At 39.9% G+C, this 14,706-nt stretch overlaps 1 protein-coding gene across 2 annotated transcripts in view; it reads left to right on the forward strand.

Annotated features, from left to right (window-relative positions):
- LHFPL3 (LHFPL tetraspan subfamily member 3) overlaps nt 1–14,706 on the forward strand; it is a 252,116-nt gene that overhangs the window by 1,446 nt on the left and 235,964 nt on the right. The gene's annotated exons all lie outside the window — the stretch shown is intronic.

Here is a 14,706-nt window from a genome sequence, read left to right on the forward strand (position 1 = left end):
GGTTGCTGGTTTTGCCTCCGAAGGTCTTCTTACTTTCCCCATCACATCCAGTGTCTCCCTGGGGAAAGCGCATGATAAGGAGGGAGAACACCAGGACATCCCTTTCTGCATTCCCAACACAGCTTCCCCTCTGAGTTAGTAGAGAACGGGTGATTTGTGTGCAGCTGGGAGGCAGAGGAGGAGAAGAGAATGGTCTGTAGACTTGAGATAGTAACAAAATCAATTTTAGCAAGATAGTAAAGATTAATTCTTCAATAATTTGAAAAAAAAAAAGTCTAAAATCAAAGCATACCTTCTTGCTTGTCCTCCTGATAAAACCCTGAAATTGAGAAGTTTTGTCTTTGCAGGAATAAGCTGTTAGGGAAACTGAGCAAAATATCTCCAAAATGGGCTCACAATCACTTTTGAATTGACCTATATTCATTTCAGTTTCCGAGCAATAATTCTTCTGAGTTGTTTGCTGAGCAGCTTCAGCATTATTCAATTTGCCACCTAGTCCATGAGGCTTAGTGGAAATTTCTGGTTTGGATTAAACAGCTTTAACCATTTCTCTCTGTGATGCTGGTTTTATGTGTTGTTATATATATATATTTATGCTGTTTCCATCACTCATGTTTATGGTTTCTTTCTTTATCACTTGGGGATTGATCTGCAGTCATTTGAGGTTGGTAGATTTTCTCTCAATTCCAGTCAGGCTAGGTTTGGGCTCATTATCTCTGCAATGGGAATCCTCTTTGATGCTGGTGGCTACTTTGTTCAGTAACATGCATTCTGGTATGATCTTATTAATTGTACACAGTCATGTCACTTGGCTCCAGGCAGAGCAAACTGTTTCATCTTTGCACCACTGACGTCTCCTCTGCTCGGTTAAGGACTTTTGCTTTCAGCTGTCTCCTCTCCTTATGGCTCCGCTGGTAAAAGGTGGCATGAATATTCACTGGTTTGGTGCATCCTCAGCCTGTTTTGTTCATGCCCAGTATGCAGTAGGACAGCACAGTTTCCAAATCCCTTACATTTTCCAGCACCAGAGATAATGGTGTTTTATTTATATGGTTCCACTGCTTCATACCAAGAAGATAGTGCAAGGTATATAAAAATGAATCTGATTCCTTTACTGCATTTCTGCACAGGTGAATAATGATTAATAATAAAAACGTTTAGAAACCACTGCATGCAGCTGATCTGTGGGAGCCCTACCAGTCTATAGCATGCTGCATATGTGCAGGTATGACACCGAAGATACGTTTTCAGGCAATTAACACAGAATTTTTGTCATCTCCAAAGCTGGTAGATGCACTGTTGGCATTAACATTCAACATCAGGAGTTTTATGTCAGCAGTAGAATCACTTTTCAGACTGCTTACCTCCAAAATTAAAATAATAGGGGAATACATGTATAGCCAAGTGGTTATTGGCCATCTTTCCTGGTTTGTATGTAAATGCCCTGGAAGAGCTAGAACAATGTTGGGTGTTGAAAGAACCTGAATTTGTTGTTTTGCTGAAAGTTGTACCTTAATTCAGCATTTCCCTGACTGTTAATTACCTCAAAAAAGTTTCCTCAAAGGGAGAGGAAACTACCAGAAAATCCGTATCGGTTTGGGTTACACCCTTTGAAGAAGAAAGCATCGGTGGTGGGACAGAAGGAAACCTTAGAAAAAATTGTGCAGGACAAGAGAGTTATGAGTTCTGCTAGGTTTTCTATGAGCTATATGACCTACTTTTGTTATTATTCTACTGTTTTGAGAGGATAAGTAATAGGCAATAATAAGCTTAAGGTGCTTATCTCACAGATAATAATATAGTAATGTCATCTACATATGTGTGTAGTTCTTTGTAGTACAGGAATAAAATTGAACTTGAAGTAGTGAAATAAGCAAGTGTGTTAGTATAACTTTGATTTTGCTTGCTATTATGTACCTTAGTAGTATTAGCATTCATCACAGATCATATAATACTTAAAATTTAATTTAAATCTTCTAAGAAGCATTTTTTTTTTGACCTGGGATCATGCTTGATTTAGGATTGCAGATGAACGCTTAGGAGCTAATTTCTTTAAAAGAAAAAGATTTTGTTCACATTCTGTCCTGCATGAGTCATTATAAATTGTCAGCATGATATAGCTCTTGTTTTGAAGAGATGTTTTTTAAACAGGGAAAAAATAAACAATATCTTGGACATACACATTTTCAGGCCTCCTTGCTGTCTAATCATGTCTATGACATGATCAAGCAGAAAAATCCTAGGAAAAAAGCAGTTTCCTATGTGTACGTGAGGACAACATTAGACTGCCTTACGATTTTGCCATGACTTAGACTGCTTTTTCTGTTTCACGTGCATAATGCAGTCAGGGTACACTTGATATCTTGAGAGCCAGTGTTGGCAGCCTTGTTCTCCAGCCTCTAGTCTCCCCTTCTGCAGTTTCAAAATCATGTACAAACACTTGCACGTACACTTACCAAATCTGAGCAGCTGCATGAACACACTTAGTGAAAGTTAGAAATGAGGTATTATTGTTCTTTATTACCCTGCATCTAAAGTTTGCAAGAAACCTTACAAAGACATTTCTTGAGATTTATTCCTTTGTAAGTTAAATAAATTAAATGCTTCAGTTCTGTTATTGTGATTTTTTTCATTATTAGACATGTCATTACTTTTGTCTTTGCTAGGATGTTGCAAGTTACAGGAAAGAAAAGTAAAGTAAGCAAAAGAAAGGCATAGAAGCATCCCGTGGACAAGTAGGATGAAACCAATGTACATATTTTTCAGGACACGGCTAAGCCCATGCCACAGTAAGAGGACAGTTGAACAAAACGACATAAAACCTCTGTACTTTGTCAAACCACAGGCCCAGTGATCTCCAACAGTGGTCTGTCACATAAGCCCACAGAAGCATCAAAGCTTTGAAAGCTCATTTTGCCTTCACTACTCTCTGTCCTCCAGCACTTGTGTTCAGGGATTTGCTAAGATAAGTCTTGGCATTTAAAAGCTCTTGCTGGAATTAATTTCTTTTTCATTACTTTGGTCACTTTTTGAACCTGTGTAAACTTACAGTGTTTACAGTGCTCCAAAGCAAGGAGTTCCACAGCTTAATACGTCTTATGTGAAGATTCAGTAGTGGGTTTTTATGTTTTAAACCTTGTACCTGCCCATTTAATTTGATCCCCCAGCTCATGTTTTGGAAGAGGCTGTGAGCAGGGTGTTCCCAGACACCTTCCCTGTGCTGGTCCTTGAATACACCTTTGCTGTATTCCCTGCTACCTGTTTTTGAGACTTGATGAATCTTTGGCTTCTTAGTCATTCCTTGGTTGTTAGGTTGTACCAGGCCTGTGGTCATCCCTGCTGCCCTGCCCGCAGCCGTTTCCAGCCTGCTGTATCCTTTCAGAGGCGATGGGATGAGAACTTCATTCAAGACAGGCAAACCAGCCATTTATACAATGGCATAATAATAATCTCTCTTTCATTCTTTGTTCCTTTCCTAGTAATTTTTAATACTCACTTTTTCACTGTTAGTGAACGGTGAGCTGATTTTTTTATGGAACTACCTATTACAACCCCAAGATCTTAGTCCTGAAGTGGTAATAGTCACCTTGGAGTACATCACTGTGCAGTTAGGTATTTTCCCCTCAAGGAAATGACTTTGTATTTATTTATCTACATTGACTTTAATTTGCCTTTTTATTGCCTAGTCGCTCAGTTTTGTAAAGTCTTTCTTCATAGTCTTCCCTTATCTTAGCTACCCTGAATGAACATCAGCAGCAAACTTTGTCATCTCACCATTTACCTTGTTTTCCAGTTCATTTATAAATAAGCGAGCAGCTCCCAGGTTCCAGCACAGATCCCTGCAGGACTCCACCGTTGACCTCTCTCCGCCTGGGAAATTGTCAGTATTCTCCTACCATCTGTTTCTAATTATTTATCCTTGCAAGGACATTTATTTTTATCCTCTGGGAGTTTAGTTTTTTTAAGACTTATGAATGACAGATTTATCAAATGTCTTTTGGAAGTCCAAGTGGGCTTTGTTAATGAAAATTTCCACAGATCGCATTATTTTCTACTTCTTTGGAGAGCTCTGGTAGTTTTGTAAAAAATTACTTAAAATAGGTGTGTTGGTCCTACCTTACTCCCTTTTGTCACACAAATATGCTATGTTTGTGCATGTGCCAACATAACTCTGTTGTTGCTGATGTACATGGTGCAGATATCAGTCTTTCTGTGGTTCCCCAGGTTTTACCTGGACCTGTTTGAAACCAGTTTTTAAAACTGGTTCCATATTACTCAATTGCCAGTTCTTTGGAGAGGTTATTACATGCCACAGTTAAAAATTCATTTAAAACAGGGAATTGTTTCAGAATGAGAAGGTGGAATTCCTCATTGCAGCTGTGTTGTTTGACTTGAAATCAGTCTGCAGGACCAGGTGACTTTTATGTAAGTCTTAAATGCCTTGACCTTGATGCTCTCAGAGCCTTTGTTACTGCTGTTTGTCAGATCTTGGTATAGGGGTAAATTCCAGAAGGCTGGATGAAAAACCAGTCTTGCACCAGTGTTTGAGCAGGATGTCTGGTGGGGTCAGGCAAGGCGCTTGCCTGTAGCCTCAGTGTCTTTAAAAATCAGTTGGGAGAATAATATACATTTATAGCTGCTGAACTTTGGAGGTGGTACAAAAATTATTTGTTTAATAAATTATAGTTATTTGTTTAATAAATTACAGTAAGGATAGCTAATTCCATAGACAGATTTGGATGTCATAATAACCTAGGCTTGCTTCAACAGCCTGTATTGTAATACATCAAATGCAGCGTAAGGCTTCTGGGGATCAAAATGTAGGAGACATCCTACTGATGGGAGAATTACCGAAGTTACGTGTTATGGAAAACAGTTATTTAGAAGAGAAATTAGAGGCTGTCGTAGATGTGTGTCTGCGTGTGAGCTCTCACTGCAGTGCTGCACTTAAGAAGTCCGATGTGGCCCCTAAATGTGTGCGCAAACAATGGGACTGCTGTTACCACAGTGGTTCCCATGCCCACTCTGTCCAGGACAAACATCTGTCAAGACTCCCTTTCAAGTATAAAGGAGATAGGATTTCAGGACTGGTTTAAATAAATGAAAGAAGAAGACCTAAAAGGATGAATTTTCTTGCTATTCAAAAGAAGATTAGAATTTGACAGATTATGGTATATCAGGACCTACAGGGGGAGATTTCAAGTCATGCTGTGCTCCTTAACTTGACAGATGCTATGTCTGGAAGCTGAAGTTACACAAACTTGCATGAGCCATGAGGTATATACATTTTTAACCTGTTAAATTTAATTTGTTAATTATCTTTACAGTGATTGCTTCTTCACTTGAAGCCTTTACATAAGATTGGCTGCCTCTTTCTAAGAGGCATGGCCTAACTCACCAGAAGCAAAGGACCTTAACCAATGCGGCTGCCAGCTTTTGTTCCCAACATGTACCTCAGCTGTAAAGCGAGAGGCACATGGGAGGCCAAAGGGAGAGGAGGGCAAATCCAGGAACATCAACCAGAATTTTGAACTGCATTTCAGCATTGATGCTGACTTTAATAAGAATGTTAACAACCCCCACCCCACCCGCAGGGTGAGGTAACTGAGGTTATTTAGTGGTCTGTGAGCAATAATGGGAGCTGGACCTTTGGTGGAGAAAATTCTGAAAAATTAGGGATGCTGAGGGCTCTGACCATGATAAAATGAGGATTGCCTCTGCGTCTTGGTGAAATGGGGTGCTGGAGTTGGGCAGGTGGGCAGGGAGCAGGGAAAGAGCTGAGTGCTCTCCTTGCTAACAAATAGACTGTCTCATCAAGCCTATAAGGACATTTCCTAAATTGAGTGGGCCCTGGTGCATGTGCTTCTTTTTCCTAGTGGAGAAATCATGCTGCCAGTATGATTTTCTGTCCGTTCAGCTCCAGAGGAAAGTTTCCCATCAGGCTTAATAGAGGTTCCCAGGGTTCCTCATCCTTAGGGTGGGAGTGCCCCATGGTAGCCTGCACTCTGCTACTGTCATGCTGGCTGTGATGCGTACTGGAAGTGCCCGTGTTCTAATGTGAGTTGGAAGGTTAGCTGGGTAGGTTGGAAAGATGAAGAACTGGAAGTTTTGTTATTTTATTTGAAGTAAACATTTTGATGTATTTCATGCTTTGGCTATAAAAATGAAGGTTAAAGGTGTGTCCTGTGAACAGTGGAAATGAAGGAAATGTGCCTCAGTGTCCCCTCCGAAAGTAATTTCTTCCCCAAAATACCCTGTGCCCACAGTATTAAAAGTTCTTTCCTGCATCCCGTCATCCCTTGCCTTCAGTAGCTAAATTGTCTGACTCCTCACACGCTCTTCATCTGTGTAGTTGACAAGGACACAGCATGTGTTAGAGCTGGCAGAAAGCTGTTTGTGTGTTGATTTGATGTCCTCAAGCTGCCACCTAGATTTGTTAAAGGATAAACTATCCCTGTCTTTCCACTAGTGGGAATTAGGAATACTTTCTGCTCTGCCCAGGAGCCAGCTTTTTCACAAAACTTGCAGAATTTTAGTATCTTGGAGGCTTGTAGCATCAGTCAAATTTGTTTGAAGTTGGTCATCAGGCTTAAAGTCACACAGCTGCATCAGTCTTGATACCAGAGGGAACCTGGCTAAAATGTATCACGTAAGAAGTGTATATCATTTATTTGTATGAGTGATTTGAGATTTTGATAGCAAAACTTGTTTTTGAAGGATAAAGGTGTGTTGGGAATAAAGAAGTTATATTTTCTTTTGTTTTAGAGTGTAATAAAGATTTCAGCATCTTATAACTCTGACAATTGCCTTTTATGAACATCCTGGGGGCTGTGGCCCACTGTTTGAAAAACACTAAGATAACAGAATAGTAAGATATAAAAGGAAATATATGAAGTTATTTAGGCAATTTGAGGCCAAATTCCAGTTCACTGAAAAAAAGATGTATGGGAGTTGAGAAGGAAGCTGAGAGGGAATTCAGAAGAGGGGTATATCACCTATAGAAATGTGGGGCGCTGAGAACTTGAATACCATTGGGAAAGAGAAATGGGGGTGAGCTTTTGGAAAGCAGCTGATGTTGGCACAGTTCTGCTTTCTTGCACCTGAAGGGGCATCACTGGCATAGATATGTCTGCTGCTGAGTTCTTTCAAAAATTCCTTCTAAAAGTTTAATGAAGAAAATGGCTATATGGGAAAATGAAGCCAGAAGAGGAGAAACATATGGATATTAGTGGCAGTAGAAGGCATGGTATAAAAGGAAGGATAGGTTTCAAACACTAAGGTTATTCTACCTTTTTTGAGAAGTGAACCTTTTGAGCAGTGTGTCATAAACAGCATTAGCTTTGATCTTGCAAACATGAAGAGAGCAAACATATCAGAACAGAAAATCTATGGTGTGATCAGGCAGTGTGGACTCAATATTTGAAACTAACAAGATCCAGCTGTGAGGAATGGCAGGGTCACAGTAGTGAGGCATCACAAAGGAAAAAATAAAAACATTTTTGCTCAGAAATGGTGAAATGGAAAAAAGACATGAGCAAGCGAAGAGCCTGAAAAGTCTGCAGAATTTGATAACATCAGTTGCTATCAGCATTGTTAAAAAATGCAGTGGCAGCATGACAGAGTGAATAGCTAGAATATGCATTACTGTGTGGAACAGTGTGCAAATCCCAATTACTAAGAGAGAATTACAGCTGGAATCTTTAAGAAGGGGAATATAATAGACTTCAAGATCTATCTGTTCTAAGGAAGATATTATCTGTCTTCATGTTGGCATTCAGAGATAGTGCAGACTTGAAAAAAGCTGGCCTTAGAATGAGTAGGTCATACGTACCAGGGGAAAAGGTTGCTTTATTTTCTCCTTGAGAAGCCAGATGCAAATTTATGAATTTCATTGATTTTAAAAGGTAGCTGATGGCCTCTGTGGAGAGCCACTTTGACACAAGCACATCATGTGCTATTTCAGAGAATATTTCAGAGAATTATTCAATCAAGTAATTGAGAGTGCATCAGAAGGAGAGAGCTACCGAATAAATGGTTTAAAATAAATTATTACAAACAGTTGATGAGTTGTCACACATTCTACTTTCCTTATTTTTCTGATTGTCTTTCAGAAAGGAAAAGTTTATAGAGAAGAAAGCTAGACATGTTGTACTTGCAGGGTCAAAGACAAACATTCTGAGTTTAGAGGTTTAGAAAATGCTACTTGTGAAACCTTTGGAGGTTCTTGTGTTTACTGCTCTAAGTCAAAAGTCATGCACCTTACTTATAGAAGTTCATTGAATAAGGTGAGACACCTTGTGCGATGAACATGGCCAGAATGTGTCTTGCAGTGCTGTGCTAGACTGCACCTCCGCAACCTCTCCCTACAGTACTTTGTTGTGATGGACTTTGTGTGCAGCAGAAGTGTGAATGAAATCGGACATGGTCTCTTAAGATCAGGGAAGATTTATGCAGGGAGGGGAGGAGGGTGGGCTAGAAGCAGTGTGTTTACCTCCTATCTGACCTCCTGCCTCTTTCTCTGCAGTAACAGGCTTCTGGAGTGGCTGTAGAAAAGCCAGTGTTCCTCAGTTCTATGTAACATAAAGTCTCTTTAGGAGAAGGTTGTTTTGCAACAGCCCAGATGCCAGCATGTAAGCGTGAAACACCTACATAAATGATCCCATCCTTCTTGGAGATTAAGTCTTCAAAGTTAGGCTCAGACATTTCCGTATCAAGTCATCTCCTCAGCTTCCCAGTGCCCAACAGAGGGAAGCAGTGGCTGGGCCTGTATCTGCAAAGTAAGCATGTCCAGAACCACCCTCTGGTGCACAGTCAGCTGGAACGCTGGCCAGTGTCCATACTATTACATTTTTTTACCTTCTCAAACTGGGTCACCGGACTCACACTGCCTATGGGGAACCATTCCTGGCATGTCCTGACTTGCAGACTGTGCCCTGGCAATATTTTGGAAGATTGTTAGTTGGAACAGACTGAAAACACTCCCGTGACACATGCTGTGGGACAATTCTAACAATTTAATAGCGTAGACAGTTGCGTTTCAATGCCTGGGAGTGCTCCCTGGCGCTACTTAATTTATCCGTGTAAACATAACCACTACGTAGCAAAGCCTCAAAATGAGGAGCTCAAGAAGTACCCGTGCAGGAATGTGAATGTGACATGGGATTTAGTCCTTTAATTTAAACCAATTTATAACTGCAATTCAGTGCCATAGCGTTCAGTTGTGATTTTCTTTGTTTAAATTAACCATAAAAAACCCTGTGGATGAGAAATTGGCATGAAGTGTAGTTAGCTTTGAAACTAGGCTTAGTAATGACCTTGAAAAAGAAAAAGGTTTGTAACCTTTGGCAAGAGGAAGAAACGATCAGAAATGTAGAACAAGCCACAAAAAAGTTTTTCACCTAGACATGGGAAAATGTTGTCCACGCATCTAAATGAGTCTTCTCTCAGATGTGGACTGCATGTTTCAAAATCAAATTTCCCCCAGGTACCTTCAGCTTGTCTAATACGTTTTTGAACACTATAAAACTGTTACGCATTGAGTCTTTACCGGAGAGACATTCAGTGTGGCTTCATAAAGAGTTAATTCAATGTTTTAAGATTAATTCCATGAGAGAAATATTAAGACTTCCCATGAAAATAAAACTAGTCATCCTTGTAGCTTTATATTCCTCTAAAGAAAGTTAATTATTACTTGGTTTCTGTGTCTTACTATTTAGCCTTCCTATTACTGGTGAAGTTATATTAGAACATCAGTAAAATAAAAAGGTTTAAAGTGCAATTCATGGTCATTATACTAGAAAAATATGGTCCAGAATAGTCCAAACATGCTGATGGGTTACCAGCAACAATTGCTTGCATTTAGTTGATGTCAGGCATTTGTATTTGAATGGATACATTAGGTAGTGTGGCATCAGCTGGTTCACCAACAGCCATTCCCAAGCTGATGCTTCACTCTTTGCCAACCTGGAGGAGCAAGGTGATAGTGGTGGCATGGACTCACTGGTGCAGAGCATAAGTCCATGCAGCTGAGGATGGGTAATGGGTGAAGAGAGGGCCTAAGTACATCTGTTCACCAAAGGATGACAACGGGATGTCAATGTAATGTGGCTGTGAAGAGGGCATATGTGATCTTGGCACATATTTCATGAACTATTTCTAGCTGATTTAGGGCAATGTTGACATTGTTATGTAATACACAGTGATAATTCATGTAGAATTCTGGACACTGATGTCTAATCCTGACTGAGACGGCAGTAGCTGCAAAAAAGGAAAACCAGGTGATGTTTCTTGCAAGGAGAAAACTAGGAAGGCTTGGTTACTTTAATGTAGAAAGAGGAAGTTTGATAAGATGTCCATGACTGCTGTCTGAAAATGCATGGAAGGCTGAAAAACAAGAGGAAGGGAAAAGAATTGTTTAAGCCCGTGCTTTTCACTTCTATTTGATTTGATTCCCAGACTTTTTCCAAAGATGATGCTACATGCCCTGTTGCATTGTTAGAGCAAAGTACAACCTGTTAGGCCTACTTTGCGTCATGACACTTTAAAAATCTCAGAAGTGGTTTATGAATACCTCCTGAGTCCATGGCCCATCGAATGAAAAGTAATGACTTTAAACTTGTGGGTAACAGTGGCACAAGAACAGACGAGTATTGTCTGGATACAAATCACTTCAGCCTGGAAATTAAAAGAAGGATTCTAACTATTAAAGCAGTAAGGTTCTGTAACAACTTTCTAAAGGGAGTAGATTTGGTAAAATACTGAGCTGTACATTGGAAACAGATTGAGTGCCTGAAAGAGATTACAGAATGCAGTGTTTGTAACAGCATGCCTTGTTCCCTTCTCATTTCTCAGAACATCTAGGTGAATGCTCTTTTCTATTCTACTCCCATTTGTTCTGTTTTTTAAAACATTATCACTCCTATTCTTGGTGCCTTCTAGGATTAAAAATAGACAGTGACCAAAATATGTAGATCAGTCAAGTGGGGCTCCGTTCTGCCATTCCATTTGGCATTCTGACCAAACAAACAAGCAAGGTTTGGTCCTTAAATTCCCAGCAAAACTGTAAAAGTGTCAACAACAGCTGCTGTGGTTAATGTGCTTCACATTTTCCCTTTGCAGTCAACATTTTCATGTGACTTGGATATTTAATTTCCTTTTAGAAAATTTAAGTTATGTCAGCTAAATACTGATGTTTAAAAGTGAGAGTGGTTGAAAAATGAATCTTTAAAATATTCTAAAAGACCAAGGTTTCAGGAAAAACAGTTTACAAATTGTCAGTTCTATGACTAATGTGAGATCTAGTTTTGCTAAGGATGTTTCCCTGATAATTTGTTGCTTGTTATCTCTCCATGCACCTAATTATTTTGTGATGCCATGCTGCTACGTAAAGAACCTTTCTAAACAGCTAAGAAACATATAAAATCTCTTCCTCTTGTTGATATGCTACTGGATGCTGCATTTTTTGTGTGAATAACTTTATGTCAAATGCATTGGATATTGTAGAAAGAAAAGGCTCAACAAGTGGTCCTTGCTCATGCACACTGGGATGCGGAGCAGCACTGAGTTCCGTGTTCTGTCCATGCTGCCGCCTTTCCTGCCTCCTGTGGCAGTTTGAGAGGGAGAGAGAGGAGGGAGCACTTTGGCAACGGGATAAACAAGTGTTCAGTGCATCAAACAACTGTATGTAAGGCACACCCTGAACTTCAAATGAAACACTTTTGATCTTGCACTTCTCTATGAAAGCTATCTCATGCAGTATGCATACTTAAAAATGCCTGTTTGGGATTTCACACCCTCAGGGACACATCTGCAGATACAAGTATCTGGGTTTACATGTAGCCTTACTGAATTCAGTGAGTGTCTATGTCAACCTAAGATGGTATATTTAATAGCTGAGTGTTAAACATATAGCACAACATTTCATTTAGTTTTAATTGTGTGGTATTCTGGAGGAATTGTGCTGAGGCAAAAGTAAGGTTGTCTGGGAAGTGGTAACTGCATTTTTGTCTCTTCCCAAGGCACGTAATTTTTTTATTCCCTGGGGCTGCTTTTTCCCAAATCAAGTCTGAACCAAATGCAAAGCACACTTCTACAGACAGCTCTATTTTACTATAAACTACATCAGGCAATGGGTAAGCATAGATACAACAGCGGAGTTGTGCCAGAGAACATGCAGTGAAACACCTGGCTACACACGTCTGGCTTAGACTGCGGTAGGATGGTGTCACCATCGGCCCTGGCAGAACTCACCTGGCCCTGGCAAGGCCAGGCAAGTGTTTCTGCAGTGAATCCATGAGTGTTCGTCTTAGTGATAACTTACAAATACAGGCCTATTCTGTGCACTAACGACCTGCATAAAGGAGGAACTAAAGCGAGGGACTTCAAGGACTGATCAAGGAAACACTTGCTGCAAAGAAGGTTGTCTGACTGGAAGGTTGCCACACCATGTAAAGTCAGCAGAATTCACAGTAACTAGAACAAATGTAACAGTGGCAGGGGGAGATTGCGATTGCCAACTCAATTCAGGACTAGAAGACACCCACACCTGCCCCCCGACAGGTGAATTGAAAATACATTGTAACTTTAAATCAAAGGAAGAGATATATAGACCACTAGAAAACTATAGTGTATAACCAATTACCAATAATATCTTTCAGGTAGAGTTTGGAAAATACGTATGTATAACTAGACTGTATAGATATTATTCTTCGTCTGAGTTTTGAGCTAGCTTTGTGGAATGCCACCTAGCTGCCAACTTTGCACAGACTTGTAATAAAAGAAATACCTCAACACTGTGTGTATTGGCTTGCATACCTGCGTAAAGATCCCACTTTTTGGACATTAGGTTATTATGTCAGTCTGTGGAGGCCAGGCCATCAAGCAGTTGCCTACATCCAGGTGTCTGTGCTTAAAGTGCCTCAAAGATCCTGTCTGACCTGTGACTGCTTTTCCAGGAGGATACAGGCCTTCCAGAGGTTCTCCATCATCCACACACAGATGTCTCATGAGTGGTAGAAGAGCTCAAGTGGTATTAGGCACCAACATGATGGCAAGCGAATCAAACCCTAGCTTCTACTCTTAAGTTGCCTTAACTTAAAACTTAAACCACTTTCATTTAGGTTTCTCAGTCTGGAGATTAATCCGACCCTCTGTGGCTATGAAGCCATCCTGGTCTCAGGCACCTAATTAGCCCTGGATATGAGCTGTTCTGAACAGAGCCACCATGCCTGCATGGCATGGCTGTTCTGTCATCTGGTTAAGCATTCAGAGATCCTGGAGTTGACCAAGTGCCTATGCAGCCAGCTAAAACTGCCTGCTTTGGCCAGTGGTCTGCAAGAGGATCATCCATGGGACTAACTGTATAAGTGTTTTAGTTCTGGTTAGGAGTGCATTTTTAAAGTTGATCTTCTGGTTGCCCAGCTTACTACACTTTGATTCACTTGGTGGAACAGTCTTGGGATGTGCAAACTGGGTTTCTTTCTAAATAAACTGAACCAGATGTCATCCAGGAGTACACCTGATGCACTTCTACCACTGATGTGTGTGCCTTCCACCAGACCAGCCTAGGGCTCGTCCAGAGTGAAACCTCTGGAACGCACACATTGTGGATATTAGGTCCTAAGAACTGTTTCACTTTTTAGGTCCACTTTGTTGCAATACATAACTTGCTGATGTAGATACAGGCTATGCTTCCATCCATTGGATTATAAAGTTGAGTATAGGAATGATTAAACAAGTATTTTGTTTTAAATTAGCCATGTAATGTCATAGTTCCTTCTTAGTAGGCTTTTGCCTGGGATTAAAATAAAGCTGCAGTGTCATAAATTAATCAGAAATATGATAAAGGAATTTGAATTACCTGATGCTGAAGATTAGTGGCTAGTGTATGAAGAGCTGCAAAATAGGTATTGACAGTTGCTAAACAAAGCTATTGTTATTTATTGCTTCCATTTATCATAGCACTAAAAGTCAGGTTCTAATCATTTAAAGTAAATACCTCAGTTCTGCTGAGCTTCAGTCATCCCTGTCAGAGAGGAATAAATGCAGGAAGTAATGTGTACCTAACATAATTTTCTGAAAAACTACATAATTTTAGTAGTGTAAAATGAAATTGCATTAGTATTTTTTATGTAGGTTCTGCAGTGCCTTAGTTTTTGATGCTGTATCCTCAACAGACATTGTGATAAGTCATTAATTTGTATGTGGATTTAGCCAGTTGAGAATAGGAGCAAGGAAGGTCATTGTAAATGAATACACATTCTTTTGTTCTGTAAAATAGTGTATTTAAATTGTGATTTCTCAAGCTCTTCTAGAGTACATTATGGTCCTATTGTGCCGATCTAGAATCTGTTGGCGTCAGTGAAAAGATGCTGCCCATTGGTTTCAACAGAATCCATCAGCTGAGCAAAGAATTTAAGCACATGCTTTGATGGGTTGGAAGCATGTTTTAAATGCTTGGCTTAATTGAAATCCAGAAAAAATACTCACCCATCTGGGTATCAATCAAATATTTCCTGTATATCCTTTTTCATTATTTATACAAACACGTACATTATAATAAATAATGGAGTAGCAGATCCATACCAGAAAACTAAAGGGTTAACTTCTAAGGACCATTCAGCAATCCTGATGTGGTACTGAGCAGTCTTACTCTTGCAAATAATCCCACTGTGTCTATGCCATTCAGTATTAGAGGAGCTATTAATT

The sequence above is a fragment of the Falco cherrug genome, chromosome 5 (genome assembly GCF_023634085.1).
Source record: "Falco cherrug isolate bFalChe1 chromosome 5, bFalChe1.pri, whole genome shotgun sequence".
Taxonomy (NCBI): domain Eukaryota; kingdom Metazoa; phylum Chordata; class Aves; order Falconiformes; family Falconidae; genus Falco; species Falco cherrug.